Source organism: Dasypus novemcinctus, chromosome 5 (assembly GCF_030445035.2).
Source record: "Dasypus novemcinctus isolate mDasNov1 chromosome 5, mDasNov1.1.hap2, whole genome shotgun sequence".
Classification (NCBI taxonomy): Eukaryota; Metazoa; Chordata; class Mammalia; order Cingulata; family Dasypodidae; genus Dasypus; species Dasypus novemcinctus.
In genome coordinates this window covers 156,477,953-156,493,146 of record NC_080677.1, presented here as the reverse complement: position 1 = coordinate 156,493,146, position 15,194 = coordinate 156,477,953, and positions in this window count along the sequence as shown.

The following is a 15,194-nucleotide window of genomic DNA, read 5'->3' as shown; positions in this document are numbered from 1 at the left end:
GATAAAGGCGACTTTTTTTTTTGGATGCTGCATACTTCTGTACTGGACGAACGTTTTAAAGAATGTATTCATTCTTACTTTATTTATTTATTTTCCCCCCTCCCCCATCTTCTGTATCTATTTCTCTTTTCGTTTTCTCATCTTTCTCCTCTAGGATTCACGGGGATTTGATCCTGGGGATCTCTGATGTAAAGAGAGATTTCCTGTCAACTGTGCCACCTCAGTTCCTGGTCTCTGCTGCACTTCACCTTGACTCCCCTCTTCGTCTCTCTTTTGTTGCATCATCATCTTGTGTGACTCACTTGCATGGGCACTGGTTCACTGCGCAGGCACTCAGCTTGCTGCGCGGGCACTAGGCTCATTGCATGGGCTCTGGCTCACTGCACGGGCTCTGGCTCACACGTGGGTACTTGCGTGGGCACTTGGCTTGTCACGCGGGCTCTCACAAGGGCATTCGGCTCACCATGTGGACACTTGGCTCACCACACAGGCACTGGCTCACCACACAGGCACGCTTTCTCTTCTTCTTTTTCACCAGGAGGCACTAGGGATTGAACGGGGTCCTCCCATATGGTAGTTGGCGACTTTATCACTTGAGCCACATCTGCTTCCCCATTCTTTCTTTGGTAATTAAACATTGTTCCAAAAAAGGTGACTGTATAGCTAGCTGGTACATTTTTTTCATACAGAAGAACTTCTACCCAAATTTAGGTAAAGGTAGAAGGCCCCATGAAATCATAGTCATCAGTGTAAATGGAGTGGCTTTTTCCTTCTAGAAGACTTTATTTCCCTGAATGTCACAACCTCTTGTCCCTTCCACTACCCTTCTAACAAGGGTAAGGAAGGCACCCAGGGAGATGTGCTAAAAAGCGCTGCCCTCCTGGGGGCTGAGGGGAGTGGGTTAGCCTAAACCCAGTGCCTGCACCTCCCATGCTGGCCAGTGGGTTTACCTCCTCACAAATCAAGCTGACTGTTTAAAAATGACGTGCTCTCCCCCCCTCCTCCACGTCCCTCAGAGTTACCTCATTGTGTGAAGCAGTCAGTGAGGAAAAGGATTTGGAGAACTCACCCAGGACAGTTAGCTCCTGGATGATGGGAAGCTGGCTAACTGAATTTCACTCTCCTTCAACAGCACAAAAATCTACCTTGGGTGGCCTGGTGCGTAAATCAATATCCAACAAACCTCTCCCTCCCCCAAATGTGTAATGCTCCCAAAATGAGACACGTCTGTAGGTCCCTTGGGTATCCTTGTTTGAATAACCCTCTTTTTTCCCCCTCCTGACCTGTACTCACCACACTGTATATCAAAAACCAAAAGCTTTTATTTCCTCCCCTTTAGGAGTTTTGTTTGTGCTCTACTCATTCCATGCAACCCCTGCTTCTGTGTCCTGAGCTGAAGAAAGAGTTTAGTGTATTAAAAATGGCCCTTGAACAAAGAGCACCAAAAACAAACTTCCCCCCTCTTCCTGCCAGCCCCCAGGGCATTTCTCTTACAGCTTACCCACAGTCATTAAAAAGCAGAGAATTAGCTGATCTGATATCCAATCAAGGCACACTTGATTTATGTCCCTGTGAAAACGCTTACCCAATACCCTTTAAATGAATTTTTAAATGAACACTCTTGCAGGGGAGTGTATGTGTGTGTGCGTGTATGATAGGGAACTTCTTTTAAACATATTGAAATACCTGTCATAGTTTTAGGGAATTTGTGTACAGATGCAACATTATGAACATTATGATACCAATTGTGTATCGCAGAGAAAACCATTCTCCTTACATTAGAATCGAGATCTGTATAGTGGACATCTTTTACTATTTTGTCTAACTTAAATGATCCTCCCTTTTAGAAATTACTCCTCTTGCAAGCAGGTAATTCTGATGAGTCAGTCAGTTGAGAGATGGCAGTACCACTCCCACCACAGGGTGGGCACATGACCCCAGCTTGCTAGCCAGAGACCTCTTTCAGAGACTGATTTGGATGCTGAGAGGAAGTGGTCTCTGCAAGGACAGAGCCACTGGGGGTCATCTTTCTTACCCCATGGTATAGGGTCTGCCTGAGAATGACATCAACACAGAGGAAAGAAGAACCAAGATCTAGATAGGTAGATGATAGCTAGCTAGCTGGATGGCTGGTGGACTGGATAGATAGGTAGGTAGGTGAGTAGGTAGGTAGGTAGGTAAGTAGGTAGGTAGGTAGGTAGGTAGATAGATGGATGGATGGATGGATAGATGAATAAATCCATGGATGGATGGATGCATGGATGGATGCGTGGAAGGATGGATGATAGATGAATGGATGGATATCTGATGATGTCATTTAAACCCTAGAGCAAATCAGAACTGAAAAGTCACCTCTTGGGCTTCCCAATTATCTGAGCCATACATTTCCTTTCATGCTTAAGTTAGTTTGAGTCAATGTTATTGAGAAAGCTCAGTGATTGGTGGTGCGGGAAGGGCCTCTCTAGCTCTCTGTTCGTTTGCAAGTTCTGCATTTTACTACTGGAATCAAGGGTTGTCTCCATCTGCTTTCTAGTGCTGTTGAGGTAGGAGGCCAAACAGGTACAAGGACCTGAAGGCCATGAATCCAATGGGCAGAATGAGCCGTGGCCACAGCCGAGACTCTGTGAGATATGGGGACTGTCCCTTTATGTGCTGACTAACAGAGCTGGGGGAAAAATGTCCAGGAAGATGAGTGGGGAAGGCAGAGGATGTGGGCTATGCCTGAGGCTCAGCTGGAGCTGCTGTAATCAGTGAAAAAGCCCCACAGCCGCAGTGGGCTCCCAACTCCTCCCCCCCTTAAGGAATTTAAACTGTTTTACAACTTCCCCTTGCCCTCTCCTCTCCCAGTCTTGCTCTTACCTCCGTATCTATTCTCTCCAAGACTTAAAAAGGGAGACAAACAAATCTCAGCGGTATGGGTTTCTTTCCCTTTTCTCCCCTTGCCAGCTGGGAGCACATTTCTTAGCTTACGTATCCCATCTGATTCTCTCCATCTGCTGCGAGCTGTCTTCTTTCTCTGCCTCTCTCCCTCCCTCCATCTAACTTCTACATTTCTCTTTCTCTCTCCTCCATCTCCATCTCTATCCCTTGCCCTCCCTTCTCTTCCATGTATGTTAATCTACAAGGATCTGAAAACCCAGGTTATTTTGCCTTTGAACTCTGCAGACAGCAGACTGTTTTGATGAAATGTTTTCATATCATTTCAATTGCTAGACTCCTCTGCATCTTTTCAAACACACATTTTCCAGAGCAGAAATAAAAAAAAGCATGATCCTGTTTGTTTTGACTTCTCAACCAGGGGCAGCAAGTGTGGCGCTTTTCCCCTCAAGGAGTCGCAACTTCGCCCTGTTTTTAACCGATCCACACGCTTTTCTTCAGCACGAGAGCTAAGACTGTCCCTTAAAAGTAGTTTTCAAGGGGGTGGGGTAGGGGCGGAACTGAGAGGGCAGACTTTTTCTACCTTACGACCTTGTGGCTTTTGTGCGAGGATGAAAAAGATGATGGGAATCCATTTTCTTTCCTCAGCCAGAAACGACCTGGACTGGTTGTCTATTCAGAGAGCCCACTGGGTACATTCGTCCCTCCGCGCAGTCACCCTTCCAACAATAATTAATTAAGTGACTCCGAGGGGCCAGCCTCTGTTCCAGACACTCGGCTTTCCGGCTTTCTGGGAGGATACCCTCTCCCGTCCCTGTGGGGGGAATCATCAGATAACAAATAAATGACCACAACGTTTTCAGGTTGTGGCACGTGCCATGACGACAATCAAATTAGGTGGTGGCCTCAGGGCGGGGCCTGGGAGGGCTGATTTAGGTGGGAAGGGCAGGAAGGCCCCTCTGTAGAGGGACAGGCAGGTCCTTAAAGCCTCAGATGAGAACTAGGATCATTAACGGGGATTTATTTGGGTGACAGATGGATTGGAGAGAAAACCAGGAGTCCTTGGGGAAAAGAGTTCAGAAAGGTGTTAAAATGAATGTCACCCCAATCTCCCTGCTTTGCCAAATGCCCCCTTCTTCCCTTCCCACGCCCTCTCCCTGCTGATGGTCCTGCGTCCATGCCCCCTCTCCCTGCTGCTGGGCAGTTTGCCTGGAGGAAGAGACTGCACTGGGTTCACAGGTCCCCTGGAATGAGTTTTCCCCTCAAGGTCAAGTTGATGTGACTTTTAAGAAAATAAAATAAAAAACCGAACAAACAGGATCTGCACTGCTGACATTTTGGAAAAATTTTTAACATTTCTGTGTCGTTAATTGGCCTGAAAATATAGTGAGTGAAAAAGGCTTTTTGGTGGTGTTTTGGCTAAGACCAGAGAATAACATGTGGCTCTGAGATGTTTATTTTGGTCTCTCAAGCTGGCCAATGAGTAGCCTGTGCCTGAACAACAGCCTAAGGGGTGCTTAACTAATGGGGGTGGGGGAAAGCAAATTGTAGGGCACAAAGATGAGGAAAAAGCTGAAAAAAAAAGATGTGTTATTTCAAAATTGGTGAATAGGTTGCCAGGAAGCTATAGACTATGTCCACCTGGTAAATTTAAAAAATTGTATTCTCTTATTTAACTTGCTCAGTATGCTAGTGTCCACAGGAGTTATTTAGGCCAATGAAACCATATCAATAATATCAAAGAATCATTTAAATCAAACATAATTTATTAGAGCATTTTAGCATATTGATAGAAGTTTTAATTAAGCAGGAAGTTATAATTCTAAATGTTTAGGCATCTAATCATATGCAAAGCCAAAATTGACAGCATTAAGGAGAAACTGAAAATGTTTTAAAACATACCTTTCTCAGTAATTGTTTGAAAAATTAGCAAGGATATAGATTTGAACAGCACAATTAACAAGAAATATGAAATATATATATCTGTACCTAGCTACTAGAAAATACCCATTTTTTGTAAACGCATACGGACTAGCTCAAATTGCTTACTTAATAGGTCGTGAAAGAAGTCTTATAAATTTCAAAGTCTCTAGCCACAATGCAAATGAACTATAAATGAATAGCAAAAAGATAATTTAAAATAAACCTCATGTATTTGTAAAATAAAAAAAAAACAGCACATGGGTCAAAGAAGAAATCCATTGAAATTAAAACTAATGATAAAAAACCCAACAAACATAGGACTGCTACATCATAATATTTTGCATTCAATATAAAGACAATCTGATTAAAAATGGACAAGGGACTGAAATGGATATTTCTCCAAAGAAGATACACAAATGGTCAATAAAGAAATGAAAACATACTCAACGTTATTAGTCATCAGGGAAATACAGATCAAACCTCAATGAGATACCACTTCATGTCTGTGCTGGCTATAATCAAAAAGATGGATAAGAACAAGGATTGGTGAGGATGTGGAGAAACTGGAGCCATCGTGTATTGCTGGTAGGAATGTAAAAGGGTACAGTTGCTTTAGAAAAAAGCCTGGCAGTTTCTTAAAAAGTGAAACATAGAGTCACCATATGACCCAGAAACTCCACTCCTAGGAATATACCCAAGAGAAATGAAAACATATGTCCAAACAAAAACTTGTACACTAATGTTCATAGCAGTGTTATTCATAAGAGCCAGCCCAAATGTCCATCAACTGATGAATGGATAAACAAAATATATATACATACACACAGTACAGTAAAATATTTTTTGGCCATAAAAAGGAGTGAGGTAATGATATATGCTAGAACCTGCATGAACCTTGAAAACATTATGCTAAGTGAAGGAAGACAGACATAAAAGGTCATATACTACGTGATTTTATTTTTATAAAATGTCCAGAATGGGCAAATCTGTGGAAAAAGAAAGTTGATTAGCAGTTGTTACAGACTGGAGCAGGAAGGGATTGGGAGTGACTGCTGATGGGTACAGAGTTCTTTAGGGGGTGATAAAACTGTTCTGGAATTAGATAGTGGGGTTGGTTGTACAACTTTGTGAATATACTAGAAACCCACTGAAGCATATACTTAAAAATATATTTTATTATATATGAATTACATCTCAATTGAAAAAAATCCTGGCAGACCCTGCCCCAGTTGAGATGGCAGAGTGAGATACTTCAGGGCTCCATCCCCCCACAGAAGTTTTGAATAACAAGCAAGAACTGGCAGTGTGGATTTCTGGTCCCAGTTCTGGAGGAAGCAGAGTAACCCTCGTCCACATACTGGGAGCATGTATATCTGACCTATTCTTTCTGATGGTGGCCTGAGGGGCTCGCTGCCTCAGAACTTATCCTGCATTTAGAAGGCAGCACACTGAGCTCTCCTTCAGAACACTGGGATAGCAGGGAAGGTGTGCTGCCTAAGACAAGAGATTCCTGGCTGTAGAGCATATACACTGAGGTGCCCCAGATAAGGAAACTGTTTCTTAGGGAAGAGGGGACATTTGTATTTGCATAAATAGGGGAATATTTAGGCCCACACATGCATAACCAAGAGAAGATACATATGCAGAAAGGATCAGGGGGGCTGTTATGCATTGGCCTGGAGCTCTTCTCTAAACTCTTTGTGTGGATAAGCCCTGAAGGAGAGCACCCACACAGGTCATCTGCAAAGACTGGGAAAGATGTTTCCATTTTTTCCTTTTTAATTTTTATTTTGTTAGCTCCTGGCATTCAAGGGAAGCTCTCTCATAACAATAGCCAGATATAAGATAAAGGAACAGACACCTCAGAGTCTAGATTCCAGTGATAATACATTAAATGATCAAAATGTTCAGGCTTCGACAAAAGATTACAAAACATATAAAGAAACAGGAAGTATGGTCTAGGCAAAGGAGGAAGTTAAAACATTAGAAACCGTCATTGAGGAGGACCAACCTGAGACATACTAGACAAAGACTTTTAAAAAATGTTCCCAAATATTCTCACAGAGCTGAAGAAAAACATGGATTAAAAAAACTAAAGGAAATCTGGAAAATGATAAAAGATCATAAAGAGAATATCAACAGAGAGATGGAAATTTTGAAAAAGACTCGAACAGAGCTGAAGGCCCCAGTAATAGAAATGAAAAATTCCACAGAGGAGTTCGACAGCAAATTGAAACTAGCAAAAGACTGAATCAGTTAACTTGAAGATAAGACAATTGAAATCATCCAGTCTAAAGACTAGAAAGAGGGAAAAGTGAAGAAAAATGAACAAAGCCTGAGGAGCCTGTACGACACTGTCAAGCATGCCGAAATATATATTGTGAGAGTCCCAGAAGGAAAAGAAGGAGAGGGGGGCAGAGAGAGTGTTTAAAAAAATAATGGCAGAAAACTTCTCAAATTTAATGAAAGAGATGAATATACACATCAAAGATACTCAGTGAACTTTGAGCAGGATAAACCCAAATAGATCCACCCCACCACGTATCATTATCAAACTGTTGAAAGCCAAAGTTAGAGAATTCTGAAAGCTGCAAGAGAGAAGCAACATGTCACAAAGAAGGAAGTCTCATTAAGATTAGATGCAAAATTCCCATAGAAAACCATGGAGACAAGAAGGCAGTAGGATGACATATTTAAAGTATGGAAAGCAAAAACCTGACTTGAAGAATTCTATATCCAGTAAAACTCTTTCAAAAATAAGGGAAAGATAATGACATTCCCAGATAAACAAAAGCTGAGGGAGTTTGTCACCATTGGACTGTTCCTACAACAGATACTAATGGAAGTTCTGCAAGTTGAAAGGAAGGGCAGGGAAGTAGATGTAGCTCAGGTGACTGGGCTCCCAACTGCCACATGGGAGGTTGCTGGTTCAGATTCCTGTGCCTCCTAAAGAAGACAGCAAGCTGATATAACAGGCAGGTGCAGCAAACTGACAGAACAAGAGACACAAGAAGAAGAAAACACATAATGAGAGACACAACAAAGCAGGGAGCAGAGGTTCCTGGTGCCTCCTAAAGAAGACTGTAAGCTAATGTGACGGGCAGGCACAGTGAGTTGATGCAACAAGATGGTGTAATAAAAGATGTGGAGAGGAACATAATGAGAGGCATAACAAAGCAGGGTGCAGCAATAGCTCAAGTGATTAGGCACCTCCCTCCCACATCAGAGGTCCTGGATTCGGCTCCCAGTGCCTCCTAAAGAAATAAAAAAGATGAACAGACACAGCAACTGAAAAATAAGGGAGGGGGGAGAAATAAAATAAAAGAAAAGGGTGGGGGGAGGGAGGACAACAGACAAATGATCAAAACCACATGAATAAAAATCTTCAGTAAGGGTAATGACGGGGGTAAATACAAATGCCAGTACTAGTACAACTTCGGTTTGTAACTCCACTTTTAACATCCTACAAGTACTAAGGGCATAAAATGCAATGAGAAGTCAGTGGTTTGGGACTCATAATGTATAAACAAGTAATTTGTGACAAGAATTATATAAAGGTGGGGGTATATAAGAACATAGTTTTCGATACTATTGAAGTTGGTATCAACGCAAATGAGATAGTTATAGATTTAGGATGGTAAATTCAAGTTTCTTGGTTGCTACAAGGAAAATATGAGAGAATATGTAAGGTCATGGAGACAGAAATTAGAGTACAGTTTGCTAATGGCAAGGGCAACTGGAGTGGGGAGTTGAGGCATAATGGGTATAGGCTTTCTGTTTGAGGAGCTGGGAAAATTTTAATAGTGAAAGGTGGTGAGGGTGCTACACCCTAGTGAATGTGAGTGTTCCCACTGAGTAGTGTACTCAGGAGTGGTTGAAATGGGAAAGTTTTCTGTAGTAGATATGTTCCCACAATAAAAACGAAAAGAGCCAGTTACAAGACCATGACAATTAAAGGCAATGCGTGATCCTGGGTGGGCTCTAACAAGGGAGGAGAGAAGGCTTATAAGGACATTATTGGATCATATGAAGAAACTGGAATATAGTCTGTAAGCTTTATATCAATGGTAAATTTCTTGAACTTGATAATTGCATTTAGGGTGGTCACGTAAGTAACAGTCTTGTTCTTAGGGTATGTACATGACAGTATTAAGTGTTCAAGGAGCATGATGTATACAACCTTCACTTGTGTGTTTCCAGAAAATGGTCTGATAGAGAGATGGATAGATAGGTAGAGGGACTGATAGACTGATGGATAGATAGAATGATATGACAAAGGTGGAAATAAATAAAAAATAAACCTTTTTTAAAAAGACTATTACAGAAGAGAGGGGGCAAGATGGCGGCTGAGTGAACATCCCTGTTAGAGTCTTCTGCAGGGAATCGGCTGGGCGGCGTTGGAGACTCTTTGGGACCGGATTGTTTCGGGATTTTTGCTGGTCCGGAGGTGTCTGGACATCGATTTGGAGGGAAGGTAACAGAGAGGATTCGTCTGTGAAATATACACGGAGATTCCAGCTACCTGCAGAGGATTCCCTTCTTGGGTAGGCGGAGACGAGGCATCTAGCCCCGCTCGGTGGGGCTGAGCCAGGCCGGGCCGGGCCGCGGTAGCGTTTGGAGCCGGGCGGGGCCGGTGCAGGCCCCGGCTGCGGGCCGCGGTAGCGCTTGGAGCCGGGCGGGGCCGGTGCAGGCCCCGGCTGCGGGCCGCGGTAGCGTTTGGAGCCGGGCGGGGCCGGTGCAGGCCCCGGCTGCGGGCCGCGGTAGCGCTTGGAGCCGGGCGGGGCCGGTGCAGGCCCCGGCTGCGGGCCGCGGTAGCGCTTGGAGCCGGGCGGGGCCGGTGCAGGCCCCGGCTGCGGGCCGCGGTAGCGCTTGGAGCCGGGCGGGGCCGGTGCAGGCCCCGGCTGCGGGCCGCGGTAGCGCTTGGAGCCGGGCGGGGCCGGTGCAGGCCCCGGCTGCGGGCCGAGGTAGCGCTTGGAGCCGGGCGGGGCCGGTGCAGGCCCCGGCTGCGGGCCGCGGTAGCGCTTGGAGCCGGGCGGGGCCGGTGCAGGCCCCGGCTGCGGGCCGCGGTAGCGCTTGGAGCCGGGCGGGGCCGGTGCAGGCCCCGGCTGCGGGCCGCGGTAGCGCTTGGAGCCGGGCGGGGCCGGTGCAGGCCCCGGCTGCGGGCCGCGGTAGCGCTTGGAGCCGGGCGGGGCCGGTGCAGGCCCCCGCTGCGGGCCGCGGTAGCGCTTGGAGCCGGGCGGGGCCGGTGCAGGCCCCCGCTGCGGGCCGCGGTAGCGCTTGGAGCCGGGCGGGGCCGGTGCAGGCCTGGCTGCGGGCCGAGGTAGCGCTTGGAGCCGGGCGGGGCCGGTGCAGGCCCCGGCTGCGGGCCGCGGTAGCGCTTGGAGCCGGGCGGGGCCGGTGCAGGCCCCCGCTGCGGGCCGCGGTAGCGCTTGGAGCCGGGCGGGGCCGGTGCAGGCCCCGGCTGCGGGCCGCGGTAGCGCTTGGAGCCGGGCGGGGCCGGGTCAGGCCGCGGCGGGTACGGAGCCGGGCAGGGCCGGTCCAGGCCGCCGTGGCGGGAGGTGGATGCCGGAGCCGGCTGGGCCGCTGTAGCGAGCGGAGCTGGGCGGAGCCAGGCCAGGCCAAGGCGGCGTGAGGAGCCGGGCAGAGCCGGTCCAAGCCTCCGCGGCGGGCGGAGCCGGGCCTGCGGAGGGGTTTCTGTTTTTTTTTGTTTGTTTGTTTGTTTGTTTGTTTTTTTTTAATTTTACTTAAATTTTTTTTTTTTTTTTTTTTTTTGAGCATCTGCAGTACTGGGGAGTTCGTGGGCCCTGGGCGGCCTATTGGGGGTTTGTGGGAAGGGAGGTGCTTGCAGACCCATTTGGGCAGACAGACGGGGGGGGTTTTAGGGCAAAGCGGGGGGAAGTTGTTGTTTTAGATAGTGTTGCAATTGTGACACGTGTGTACCTGTATCTCTCTTCTCCCTATCCGTTCCCCACCGTTTGCCCATCCTCTTTTTTTTTCTTCCTTTCTTCTTGCCTTTCTTTTTTCTCTATTATAATTAGTTTGTTTTTTTTTTTTTTTTTTTGTTTTTTTTTCGGTTTTCTCTTTCCCTCTTGTCCCTCATCTTCCACTTATTTTTACTTTAATTCAAGTATACAATAGGTGCTACAGGGAACACCTCACATTTGCTGGGTTTTCCCATCCTCCACTGCCTCATTTCTGTGTGAACTGATTTAGGCTACCTACACTATCCCCCTTCCCCTGCATCTTGATATCCACTATCATCTACTGTCTCTCCTATATTCCACCCCCCACCTCCCGTTCTTTGATCCACAAAGTGTCTAACTCTCAATTTCTAATACCTTTGTTCTGTTTTCTGTCTATTATCCACTCTTGAAACTATTACCTTTCTTTTCTTTTTCCCTCTCTCATGAAAACAATAGCTGTGTAGTTCATACCATATTCCTCCCAAATTCAGTCATCAACTTCATAAAAGGTACTCTACCTACAGCTATAACTCTATACAATCTACATGAATCTAACCTCCATCCTTCCAGATCTCATATTCCTGCTTTATTAACATACATCACCAATATAACTTTACACTTTTCCCTTGCTTACACAATTGCCTTTCCCCAACACTAATACTTTCCTCTAAAGTGAACTTAACCAACAACAAGTAACTAGAATAAGAAGAAAAAAGTGACAAAGAGAAGATATAACACCTGTGCAAAAATAACAACTAATTAACCTCCAAGAGCAGACAAAGAAGCTAAGGAACTGATTAAATTCGTCAAAATAAAGAGATGACCAGAAAGCAACAAAAATCTACGAACCAAACCAATAATCAGGAAAACATGGCTGAATCCAATCAACAAACCAATAATCACGAAGGGGAGCAAAACTTGGCACAAGCAATGAAAGATCTCAGAACATTTATCACTGACAAATTTGATGCAGTAATGAAAGAGGTTAACAACATGAAGACATCACTTGGAGGGGAAATTGCAGACATACGCAAAAACATAACAGATATGATGGGAATGAACACCACAGTTCAAGAAATCAAAAATACACTTGCAGCAAATATCAGCAGACTAGAAGAGACAGAGCAGAGAATTAGTGATGTGGAAGACAGTACATCAGAAATCAAACAGATAGTAGAAGGGGTCAACAAGAAGATAGAAAAAATCCAATTAGGATTTAGGGACCTGAATGACAATGCAAAACGCTCAAACATACGTATTATAGGCATTCCAGAAGGTGAAGAGAAGGGAAAGGGGTCAGAAAGAGTGTTGCAGGAAATAATGACTGAAAACTTCCCAAATCTACTGAAAGAGACAGATGTACATATCCAAGAAGCACAGCGCACTCCACAAGTCATAAACCCCAACAGGCCCACCCCAAGACATATACTTGTCAAATTATCCAATGCTCAAGACAAAGAGAAGATCCTAAAAGCAGCAAGAGAAAAGAAAACCATCACATACAAGGGAAGCTCAATTAGATTAAGTGCTGATTTCTCTTCTGAAACCATGGAGGCAAGAAGACAGTGGTATGATATAGTCAAGGTACTAAAGGAAAAAAATTTCCAACCAAGAATACTCTACCCAGCTAAACTAGCATTCAAACATGATGGAGAGTTCAAAATATTCGCAGACAAACAGAAACTGAAAGAGTATACCAACAAGAAACCTCCCCTTCAAGAAATTCTAAAGGGAGTTCTGCAGGAAGAAAGGAAAAAACAGGAAAGGCAAAGTTGGAGGAGAGTATAAGACCAACAACAACAACAAAAAAGACAAAAAAAAAATATACAAACAAAATATGACAAACACAAATCCAATCAAAATATGGCTAACACAAATAATTCCTTGATAGTAATAACACTGAATGTCAATGGATTAAACTCACCTATCAAAAGATTCAGACTGGGACACTGGATAAGGAAATATGACCCATCCATATGCTGTCTACAAGAGACACATCTTAGACCCAGAGACGCATGGAGATTGAAAGTGAAAGGCTGGAAAACAATCATACAAGCTAACAATAACCAAAAAAAGGCAGGAGTAGCTATATTAATATCAGACAAAATAGACTTTAAATGTGAAACAATTGTGAGAGACAAAGAAGGATACTACATTTTAGTCAAAGGGAAAATCTGTCAAGAAGATCGAACAATCATAAATATCTATGCCCCTAACAAGGGTGCCTCTAAATACGTCAGGCAAACGCTGGAAAAACTAAGTGAAAGAATAGATACATCTACAATTATAGTGGGGGATTTTAATACACCACTATCAATTCTGGACAGAACATCTCAAAAGAGAATCACCAAAGACACAAAACATCTGAATAGTATATTAGAGGAGCTCGATCTAATAGACATATATAGATCGCTACACCCAAACACAGCAGGGTATACATTTTTCTCAAGTGCACACGGATCATTCTCCAAGATAGATCATATGCTAGGCCACAAAGAAAGGCTGAACGAATTCAGAAAGATTGAAATCATACAAAACATTATCTCTGACCACAGTGGAGTCAAGCTGGAGATTTGCAAGGGAAAGAAGCCCAGATTTCACACCACGATTTGGAAATTAAACAACACACTCTTAGAAAAACAGTGGGTCAAAGAGGAAATCTCAAAAGAAATCAATGACTACCTTGAAACAAATGATAATGATAACACAACATACCAAAATTTATGGGATGCAGCAAAAGCAGTACTGAGAGGGAAGTTTATAGCCATAAATTCATATATCAAAAAAGAAGAAAGAGCAAAAATTGAAGAACTAACTGCACATTTGAAGGAATTAGAAAAACAACAACAAAGTAACCCAACAGGAAGAAGAAGGAAGGAAATAACAAAGATAAGAGCAGAACTAAATGAAATAGAAAATAAGAAAGCACTTGAACAGATAAACAAGACCAAGAGCTGGTTTTTTGAGAAGATTAACAAAATTGACAAACCTTTAGCAACACTAACAAAGAAAAAAAGAGAGAAGATGCAAATACACAAAATAAGAAATGAGAAAGGCGATATCACCACTGACCCCACAGAAATAAAGACTATCATAAGAGGATATTTTGAAAAACTATATTCCAACAAAAATGACAATCTAGAGGAAATGGACAAATTCCTAGAAACACATAAACAGCCCATATTGACAAAAGAAGAAATTGATGATCTTAACAAACCAATCACAAGCAGAGAGATAGAATCAGTTATTAAAAATCTCCCAACTAAGAAGAGCCCAGGGCCAGATGGCTTCACAGGTGAATTCTATAAAACATTCCGGAAAGAACTGACACCAATCCTGCTGAAACTATTCCAAACCATCGAAACAGAAAGAACATTACCCAACTCCTTCTATGATGCCAACATTACCCTAGTACCAAAGCCAAACAAAGACATCACAAGAAAGGAAAATTACAGACCAATTTCTCTAATGAACCTAGACGCAAAAATACTTAACAAAATACTTGCTAATCGTATTCAACAACACATTAAACGAATTATACACCACGACCAAGTGGGATTCATCCCAGGTATGCAAGGATGGTTCAACATAAGAAAATCAATCAACGTAATACACCATATAAACAGATTGAAGGAAAAAAATCACATGATTATATCTATTGATGCAGAAAAAGCATTCGACAAAATACAGCACCCTTTCTTGATAAAAACACTCCAAATGATTGGAATACAAGGAAATTTTTTGAACATGATAAAGAGTATATATGAAAAACCTAAAGCCAATATTGTTTACAATGGAGAAATCCTAGACTCCTTCCCTCTAAACTCAGGAACAAGACAAGGATGCCCACTGTCGCCGCTCCTATTTAACATTGTCTTAGAAGTACTTGCTCGAGCACTGAGGCAAGAACCAGAAATAAAAGGCATTCAAATTGGAAAGGAAGAAGTCAAAATTTCATTATTTGCAGATGACATGATCCTATACATAGAAAACCCTGAGAGATCTACAACGAAGATTCTAGAACTCATAAATGAGTTTAGTAAAGTCGCAGGTTATAAGATCAATGCGCAAAAATCAGTAGCATTTCTGTACACCAATAATGAGCAAGATCAGGAGGAAATCAAGAAACAAATACCATTCACAATAGTAAATAAAAAAATCAAATACTTAGGAATAAATTTAACTAAAGAGGTAAAGAACTTATACACTGAGAACTATACAAGATTGTTCAAGGAAATCAAAGAAGACCTAAATAAATGGAAGACTATTCCTTGTTCATGGATAGGAAGACTGAACATTATTAAGATGTCTATCCTACCAAAATTGATCTACACATTCAATGCAATCCCAATAAAAATCAATGCAGCCTTCTTTAAGGAATTAGAAAAACTAACTATGAAATTTATTTGGAAAGGAAAGAGACCCCGAATA